The sequence below is a fragment of the Meriones unguiculatus genome, chromosome X, assembly GCF_030254825.1.
Source record: "Meriones unguiculatus strain TT.TT164.6M chromosome X, Bangor_MerUng_6.1, whole genome shotgun sequence".
NCBI lineage: Eukaryota > Metazoa > Chordata > Mammalia > Rodentia > Muridae > Meriones > Meriones unguiculatus.
The window spans coordinates 12,670,436-12,679,244 of record NC_083369.1 but is presented as its reverse complement, the minus strand read 5'-3'; positions in this window follow the sequence as shown (position 1 = coordinate 12,679,244).

Below are 8,809 nucleotides of genomic sequence, written 5' to 3'. Positions count from 1 at the left end.
GGCAAACATTTTCCACTCACTTGTGTAAATACTTAAAATTATTTCTATATGGTATGGTAAGCATATGTTTCTTTCCTTTTTTTTTTTCATTAACTTACTATACAGCCTGATCACAGGCCCCTCCCTCTTCTTCCAGTCCCACCCTCAAACCCCTCTTCGATTAGTCCCTGCTTTCTCCTCAGAGAAGGAGACTCCCCCCCACCCCACCAGCCCACTCTGGCATATCAAGTTCCAAGAAGACTAAATGTATCCTCTCCTGAGGCCAGGCAGGGCAGCCCAACTAGGGGAAAGGGACCCAAAAGCAGGCAACACAGACAGCCCCTATTCCAGTAGTTAGGGGTCCCACATGATCACCAAGATGCACATCTCCTACCTATGTGTAGGGGGCCTTAGGTCCAGGACATGCATGCTCTTTGCTTAGTGGTTCAGTCTCTATGAGTCCCCACGGTCCCAGGTTAGTTGTCTCTGTAGGACACCTCTGGCTCCCTTTATCCTTCCTCCCACTTTTCCAAATGACTCTCCGAGCTTTGCCTGATGTTTGGCTGTGGATCACTACATCTATTTCCATCAGCTGCTTGATAAAGCCTCTCAGAGGTCAGTTAATGCTGGGCTACTGTTTGTAAGCATAGCAGGGTATCATTAATGGTGTCAGGGGCTGGTTCTCTCCCATGGGGTAGGTCTCAGGTTGGGCCAGGCATTGATCTGCCATTTCCTCAGTCTCTGCTCCATCTTTACTCCTATACCTCTTGTAGGCAAAACAAGTTTTAGGTCAAAGGTTTTATGGGTAGATTGCTGTTCCCCTCCACTGAAAGTCCCACCTGGCTACAGGAGGTGGCAACTTCAGGCCCCATATACTTCACTTCTAGGAGAATCAGCTAGGGTCAGCACCTTCCCCATTCCAGTGATGTCCCTTCTCTCTCTCAATCCTCCCCACCCTGACTCTGCTCACACCTCACCCCCATTCACATTCTCATCCCTACCTCCACTCCCACCCAGTTCACTCCCCCCATCTACTTCAAATGTCTAAAAAGTATTTGCCCTTCTGAGTGAGTTTCAAGCATCTTCCCTTCGGCCCTCCTTGTTACTTAGCTTCTTTGTGTCTGTGAATTGGAGCATGCTTATTCTATACTTTACAGCTAATATCCACTTATAAATGAATACATACAATGTGCTGTTTCTGGGTCTCAGTTAACTCATTCAGGATAATACTTTCTGGTGGCCATCTAGGTTCATAGTAACTTTATTAGTAGTAGCCAGCAACTAGAAACCTGGATGTTCCTCAAATGAAGAATGGATGGAGAATTATGGTACATTTACACAATGGAATACTACTCAGCTTTTAAAAACAAAGACATCATGAAATTTGCAGCCAAATGGATGGACCTCTGAAAGACTACTGATTGAGATATTGAAGCAGAGGCTGAGAGTCATAGCCAAACTTTGGGCAGAATGCATGGAATTTTAGGAAAGAAGGGGGAGATTGAAAGAACTGGAGAGGACAGGAGCTCCAAAAAGAGACCAACAAAGCCAAAAAACTTGGCCCTGGGAGCCCTGCAGAGACTAATACCATGCATGGAGAGGGCCTAAAACCCCTGCTCAGATGTAGCCCAATAGATTCAGTCTCCAAGTGGAATCCCTAGTAAGGGGAGCAAGGACTTTCTCTGGCAAGAATTCAGTGGCAGGCTCTCTAATCACCTCCACCTGTGGGGTGCAGCCTTGCCAGGCCACAGACTGAGGAAGACAGTGCAGCCAATCCTGATGAGACCTGATAGGCTAGAGTCAGCTAGAAGGGGAGGAGGTCCTTCCCTATCAGAGAAAAGGGAAGGAGCATAGAGGAAAGAGGGAGGAAGGGTGGGATTGGGAGGTGATGAGGGAAGGGTCCACAGATGGGATACAAAGTAAATAAATTGTAATAAATAATAATTAAAATTTAAAAAATTTAACAAAGAAATGATCCATTAATTAGCTTAGAATGTTTCCTAATGAGTGAATAAAAAATGTAGACACATAAAAAAAAAAAAAGACAAGAATGCTTTTTCCTCTCCATAGGTCAATTTAAGACCAATTATACAGAGGAGGACCTTGCAGCCAGTCCTGAAGATACCTGATAAAACACAGATGAAAGGGGAGGAGGACCTCCCCAATCAGGGGACTTGGAAAGGGGCAGGGAGGAGATGAGGGAGGGAGGAAGGGTATGGGAGGGAATGAGGGAGCGGGATACAACTGGCATACAGAGTTAATAAAATGTAACTAATAATAAAAAATTAAATTAAATTAAATTAAAAAAAAACAATTATAAAAGTTCTTATAAAATTCCCAGAAATATTAAAATCATGATTCACAATGTTTGATGGCTTCTTTTTATGAGTGTGTATGCATTTGATTGCCTTTTCTCCCATCCAGTCTAATTTTTCCAGCCCCTTACTTGTGGTTCCTGAAATCATTTCCCAAATTATCTATTTGCATCAAACTTTTTGTCTTTAGGAATGTTTTTGAGAAACTGTCACGTAGAAACCCATTGAGATATGGATGCTTCTTAATTACATGTTGAGTTCTGTAAGACTACATTTCGAACACGTATTGAATATACAAAGAGATTTCATTAGGAAATTTCCATACAGTCACATAATATACACTGATCATATTCACCCTCTGTATGACTCTTTTTATTACCCAACTCCCATTTTTCACTGCCCCTTCTAAATAATTAGTCACCCTTCTAAATTGATCTGTTTTTTCCAAGTATCAGAGGAAAATGTGTTATGTTTGTCATTGAGTTCTGGTTTATTGCATTTAACGTGGTAATCTACAGCTCCATCTATCTATTACTAGTGACAAGTTCATTCTTCTCTGTGGCTGAGTGAAACTCCTTTTTCTTTATATTTTATATTTTTATTAGTTCATGCACTGATGGACACCTTGATAGATTCCATAACTGGACTATTGTGAACAGTGCCATAATAAATACAGATGTGCAGAAATCTCTACGATATGCTGGGTTTGATTCTTTTGGGTATGGACTCAAAAGTAATTTTTTTTTTATTTCTGTTTCCTTTTCTTTTTCTTTCTGGAAAAAAGTCTTCAAGTTGACTTTTATAGTGACTGGAATGTTACATTCTTACCTTTAGTGAACTAGGGTAAATGTTCCACTGTATTCTCTCTACCAATGATACACATTTTCTTTCTTTCTTTCTTTCTTTCTTTTTAGGTTTCCATTTCTTTATTTTTGTCATATATAGGTATTTTATTTTTATATTAATTACACTTTATTTACTTTGTATCCCAGCTGTAGCCTCCTCGCTCATTCCCTCCCAATCCCACCCTACCTCCCTCATTTCCTCCCTGTACCTCTCTAAGTCCACTGATAGGGGAGGTCCTCCTCCCCTTCCATCTGACCCTAGTTTATCAGGTCTCATTACGACTGGCTGCAATGTCCTCCTCTGTGGCCTAACAAGGCTGCTCCTCCCTCATGGGGGGGTGGGTGTCAAAGAGCCAGCCACTGAGTTGATGTTAGACACAGTCCCTGTTCCCCTTACTAGGGTGCCTAACTTGGATGCTGAGCTGCCATGGGTAACATCTGAGCAGGGGTTCTAGGTTATATCCATGCATGGCCCTTGGTTGGAGAATCAGTCTCAGAAAAGACCCCTGTACCCAGATATATTTTGTCCTTGTGAAACTCCTGTCCTCTCCAGGTCTTACTAACCCCCCATTCTTTCATATAATTCCGTATACTCTGCCCAAATTTTAGTTATGATTCTCAGCATCTGCCTTGATACACTGCTAGGTAGAGTCTTTCAGAGGTCCTCTATGGTGGGCTCCTGTCCTGTTTCTTGTTTTTTTCCTAATTCCAATGTCCATCCCATTTGTCTTTCTAACTGAGGATTGATCATCTTACTCCGGGACCGCCTTCTTGTTTATCTTCTATAGGTGTACAGATTTTAGTATGTTTATCCTGTCTTACAGGTCTAGTAAGTGAGTATATAAGTGAGTATATACCACATATAAGTGAGTATATACCGTGTGTGTCTTTCTGCTCCTGGGATACTTCACTCAGAATGATCTTTTCTAGATCCCACCATCTGCCTGCAGATTTCATGATTTCCTTGGTTTTAATTGCTGAGTAGTATTCTACTGTGTAAATATACCACAGTTTCTGTATCCATTCTTCTGTTGAGGGACATCTGGGTTGTTTCCAGGTTCTAGCTATTATGAATAAAGCTGTTACAAACATGGTTGAATAAATGTCCTTGTTGTGTACTTGAGAATATTTTGGATATATGCCTAGGAGTGGTATAGCTGGATCTTGAGGAAGCACTATTCCTAATTGTCTGAGAAGAACACCAACTCCACAATAGAAGGAACTAACATTCATTGGTCACTAGTATCTCTCAATATCAATGGACTCAACTCTCCCATAAAAAGACACAGACTATCACAATGGTTGCAGAACCAGGATCTAACATTCTGCTGCATCCAAGAAACACACCTCTACAACAAATATACACACTACTTCAGAGTAAAGGGCTGTAAAAGTGCTTTTCAAGCAAATGGACCCAGAAAACAAGCTGGGGTAGCTATCGCAATATCTAATAAAATAGACTTTAAATGAAAATTAATAAAAATATGAGGAGGGGCACTTCATTCTCATCAAAGGAAAATTCCACCAGGAGGACATCACAATTTTGAACATCTATGCCCCAAATACAAGACCACCTACATTTGTAAATGAAACATTATTAAAGCTGAAATCACACATCAATCCCAACACCTTAATAGTGGGAGAGTTCAATACTCCACTCTCACAAAGGGACATATCATCCAGACACAGACAGAAGCTAAAAAGGGAAATAAGGGCACTTACAGAGGCCCTAAATAAAATGGACCTAATAGATGTCTACAGAACTTTTCACCCAAGTTCAAAAGAGTATACCTTCTTTTCAGCACCTCATGGAACCTTCTCCAAAATAGACCATATAGTTGGTCACAAAGCAAGCCTCAGCAGATATAAGATTGAAATAATCCCTTATTTCTTTCTTAAAAGATTTTCTATTACATTTATTTGCCTGTTCTTTAGTGTGTGTGTGTGTGGGGGGGAAGGGGTCTGATGTCATAGAAGAAATTGCAAGATTCAGTTTGTTCCTCTGAGGGCATCCCAGAATCCAGCTCAGATAGTCAAGCTTGGCAGTTAGCACCTTCACCAACTAAGCCACCTCAACAGCCCTGTTAATTTTTTTCTTTCTGAGATGAGATGGAATTGCAGTGTTAGTAAAACATGCACATATCAACAAGACCCTCCAAAAGTAGAAAAGGAAAGGAATTAAATCAAAAATAAAATTATTCTTACCTTACAACATTTATGATAATCAACTCAAAATGGATTAAAGCTTTGATCATAAAACTTGAAACTGCAAAACACCTTCAAGTAAACGTACTTGTTAGTGTCTTTGGCAATGGTTTCATGAAGTACTGACAAAATATAGGGTCTGTGGTGCTACATAAAAATTTTAAAATAGGGTTTCTACATACCAAAGCAACAAAGAGGTACCCTATAGACTAGAACAATACATATGAAGAACACATATCTGAATAAGGAGTCAATTTCCAAAAGACATAAGGGTTACATAAAATGTCAAAACAAGAGTTAGAAATTAAGCAAATGTTAGTCATGGTGGCACATACCTGTAATCCCAGCACTTGAGGCTAAGACAGGAAGATCCTGAATTGTAGTCCAACTTGGTCTACTTAACAAGTTTCAGGCTAACTAGTGCTATATTTAAAGATACTGTCTCAACACACACACACAAAGAATTTGCAATTATCTAGCTAGAATGAAGCTCTTGACCAGTGTTGTGCGAAATGTAAAAAGGGCACAAAAAATGCATAAAGGTACAACAGCTATGGGGCACGATGGTGTTACCAAAAATTAAAAATAAAGTTTTCCTGTGACAGATCATATCATTTTCACTATATGTTCAAAAGAGCTGAAATCAAGATTACTAAGATATATGTTTACTCCCACATCTACTGTAGCATTATTTATAATATGCAAGCCATACCACCACACGTTCATCCATCAACAAATTAATAGAGTATAGTATAGAAACATGATAGTATGTTATTTAGTTTTATGAAAAAAGTCCTCTCATTTACGAGTTGGTACTTGTTGAGAAAATTATCCAAAGTTAAATAATTCACCTATAGACAACAAATTTTATGTGTTCCTACTTCTATGGACAATCTATAATTGTCATACTCATATAAAAACAGAGAATATGATGATTGCCAAGGACTGCAGTTGTTAAAAATAGGACACTTGTTTAGTATTTACACACTTTTTGTTCAAATATATAAATGAGATATTTTATTTGCTATATAATATAGTGTTTGTACATAACAATACAGTATTGTGTGAAGTTCAAAATTAGTTATCATGCTAAATGTTATTTAAGTTCACAAAAACTACACAAAACAATAATGAAAACAAACACAAAAGGAACTTATATTAAATACATGTTAGATGTGTTTGTTACCTTGATTTTGGTGATAGTATCATGGGAGTTTCCTTTGTTCACACAAATTGTATACATGGAGTATTTGTAGTCTTTGTATACCAATTACACCACAATTATTTTGCAGGAAAGGAACATATAGAATTCATAACCTACTTACAGTTAAAAGAGGAAGATGAAAAGGTCAGGCATCCCAGAGAAGAACCTTGGATTCAAGTCTGATATTCTTTATCTACTTGGAAATCAAAGGATGTTAGACACCTGATACTTAAGAAAGGGTGTTAGGATTTCAAGTTGGATAAAGAAGCAGCAACACAAAGGTTTCATTGTTTCTTTAGAGTGCAAAGTTCTTGTAAAGCTACTAGGCATTGAAGCAAATTACAATGTCTAGTTTTCAATATGAGTAGGAGTGGTATTCCTATTGAATGTAGGATTTTTCCTTCATTGTTTCAGTTTGCAACTTATTCTTCAGGAAGTGTCTGGGTCTAGATGATGGGGAGATAAAGGAGAACTTCATTCTATTACTAAAAAGAATAATTTTCTGTTGAAATGAAATTGTGTGGGAAATGCTAAACTTCTTAAATAACATTATTCCAGTAGAATGTAATTCAGAGAAATTTTCACAGCATGAGTTTCCCACAGCAATCTCTTCCTCTACAGACAAAAGCAAGTAACATTTTAGCTGAGTGGTTCAATCAGCTACAATATTTTGTGAAACTGTAAAAAGAAAATAAACTTGGGTAAAGCATCTCTAATTCAAAAGGAAGTTGCTCACAAATCATCATGCTATATGATAGGAAATATTTATAAATTCCTATGTAATCCTTAAGTTTTTCTGTAGATACCAGACATCTACAATCTGATTTAAACTTTTATCAGCACAGATCAATCAAGAGGAGTTAATTGCTCTCTCATTTTGCCTGTTCCTGCTTTGCAGGAAATAGGTAAATTGATTTTTCTATTATGGTATTGAGTAAGGTTCAAGTACTTAACTAAATGGACAATTGTTCTTATTTATTGTAAGTTTCACATTTTTGTAAGTATCACATTTTATATTGAACAGAGCCAGAAACTCTTCCTTTTTGTAACATTATGAATAGAACATGAAAATATCAGAACATTTTTTAAAAATTGGATGATTACCTATTTCTTGTAAGTATATTTTATGCTAGCTACTGTTGCCATAAAGTAGGAGATTTTTTGTTTTGTTTTGTTTTTAAACTGTGATCAATATTGCTGTCAAAACTAGTTTGCTTATGGGTCAAGTGATGAGGGAAGTTAGGCTTCAACTGTTGAGAATAAAAGGGAAGATAGGAAACATAGCATAACTCTGCAAGCAATTGCTTCTCAAAGAAATTGACTATCATAAAGTAAATGATCTTTTCCTACAATTTGTTATACATTTTCTCAAGTTTTTATTCAACAAAATTTTCATTCTGTAATATATGAGTATGAAGCACATTACTAGAGACACTGCCGTGATATGTACTGTAAGCCTGAGGCTAAAAGAAAAAATGAAACCTGGTGTTTTGAGCAGGAAAGTTCCACAGACAAGGAAAAGACCATGAGGTTTTTGTTTTATTTTATTGTATTTTACTTTGATGTGTTTTGTTGTTATCTCTTAGAAACCTGTTTTTCTTTTGTTTTGTTTTGTTTTTTTCTAATGAGAGACAGAAAAAGAAGCCAAGTCCATTCTTAGGGTAGGGGAGGTTGGAAGGAACTAGGAGGAGTAGAGGAAGGAAAAGCTGTAATCAGAATATAACATATGAGAAAATAATCTATTTTCAACAAAAGGGAAAATGTAATTTATTATGAAAATAGCTGAAATGAACAAAATAATAGGAAATTATAGAGTATACACTAAATCATCTGTATTATTTTAAGATTCTACTATTACTTGAAATATACTCTACGGCTTAAAAAAATCTAAATGAAACTTTAACTAGATCTTTTTCAGTTATTCCTAGATAATAATTGGAAATACATGTGTCTAAATGAAAATCATATTCGTAAACTTACCAACTAAATAATCTATTCTTTGGAACAGTCTAATTTTATTTTCATACCAGCTCTAAACTATGTCAGAACTTGAAAGCTTGAAACTAAGAGGGTTGTGAATTATGATGATATGGGTATTTTTTTTTCTGGGAACACAAGGAGTTTAGATCTGTTCTGATGGTTGGAGTTAATCCTTGACAGGACAGAGTCACCTAGGAGACAGGCATCCATCTGGGCATGCCTGAAATATTATTTAGATAAAGATTAACCTCTTGGAGGTCAATGGGAATTATCTTGATTAA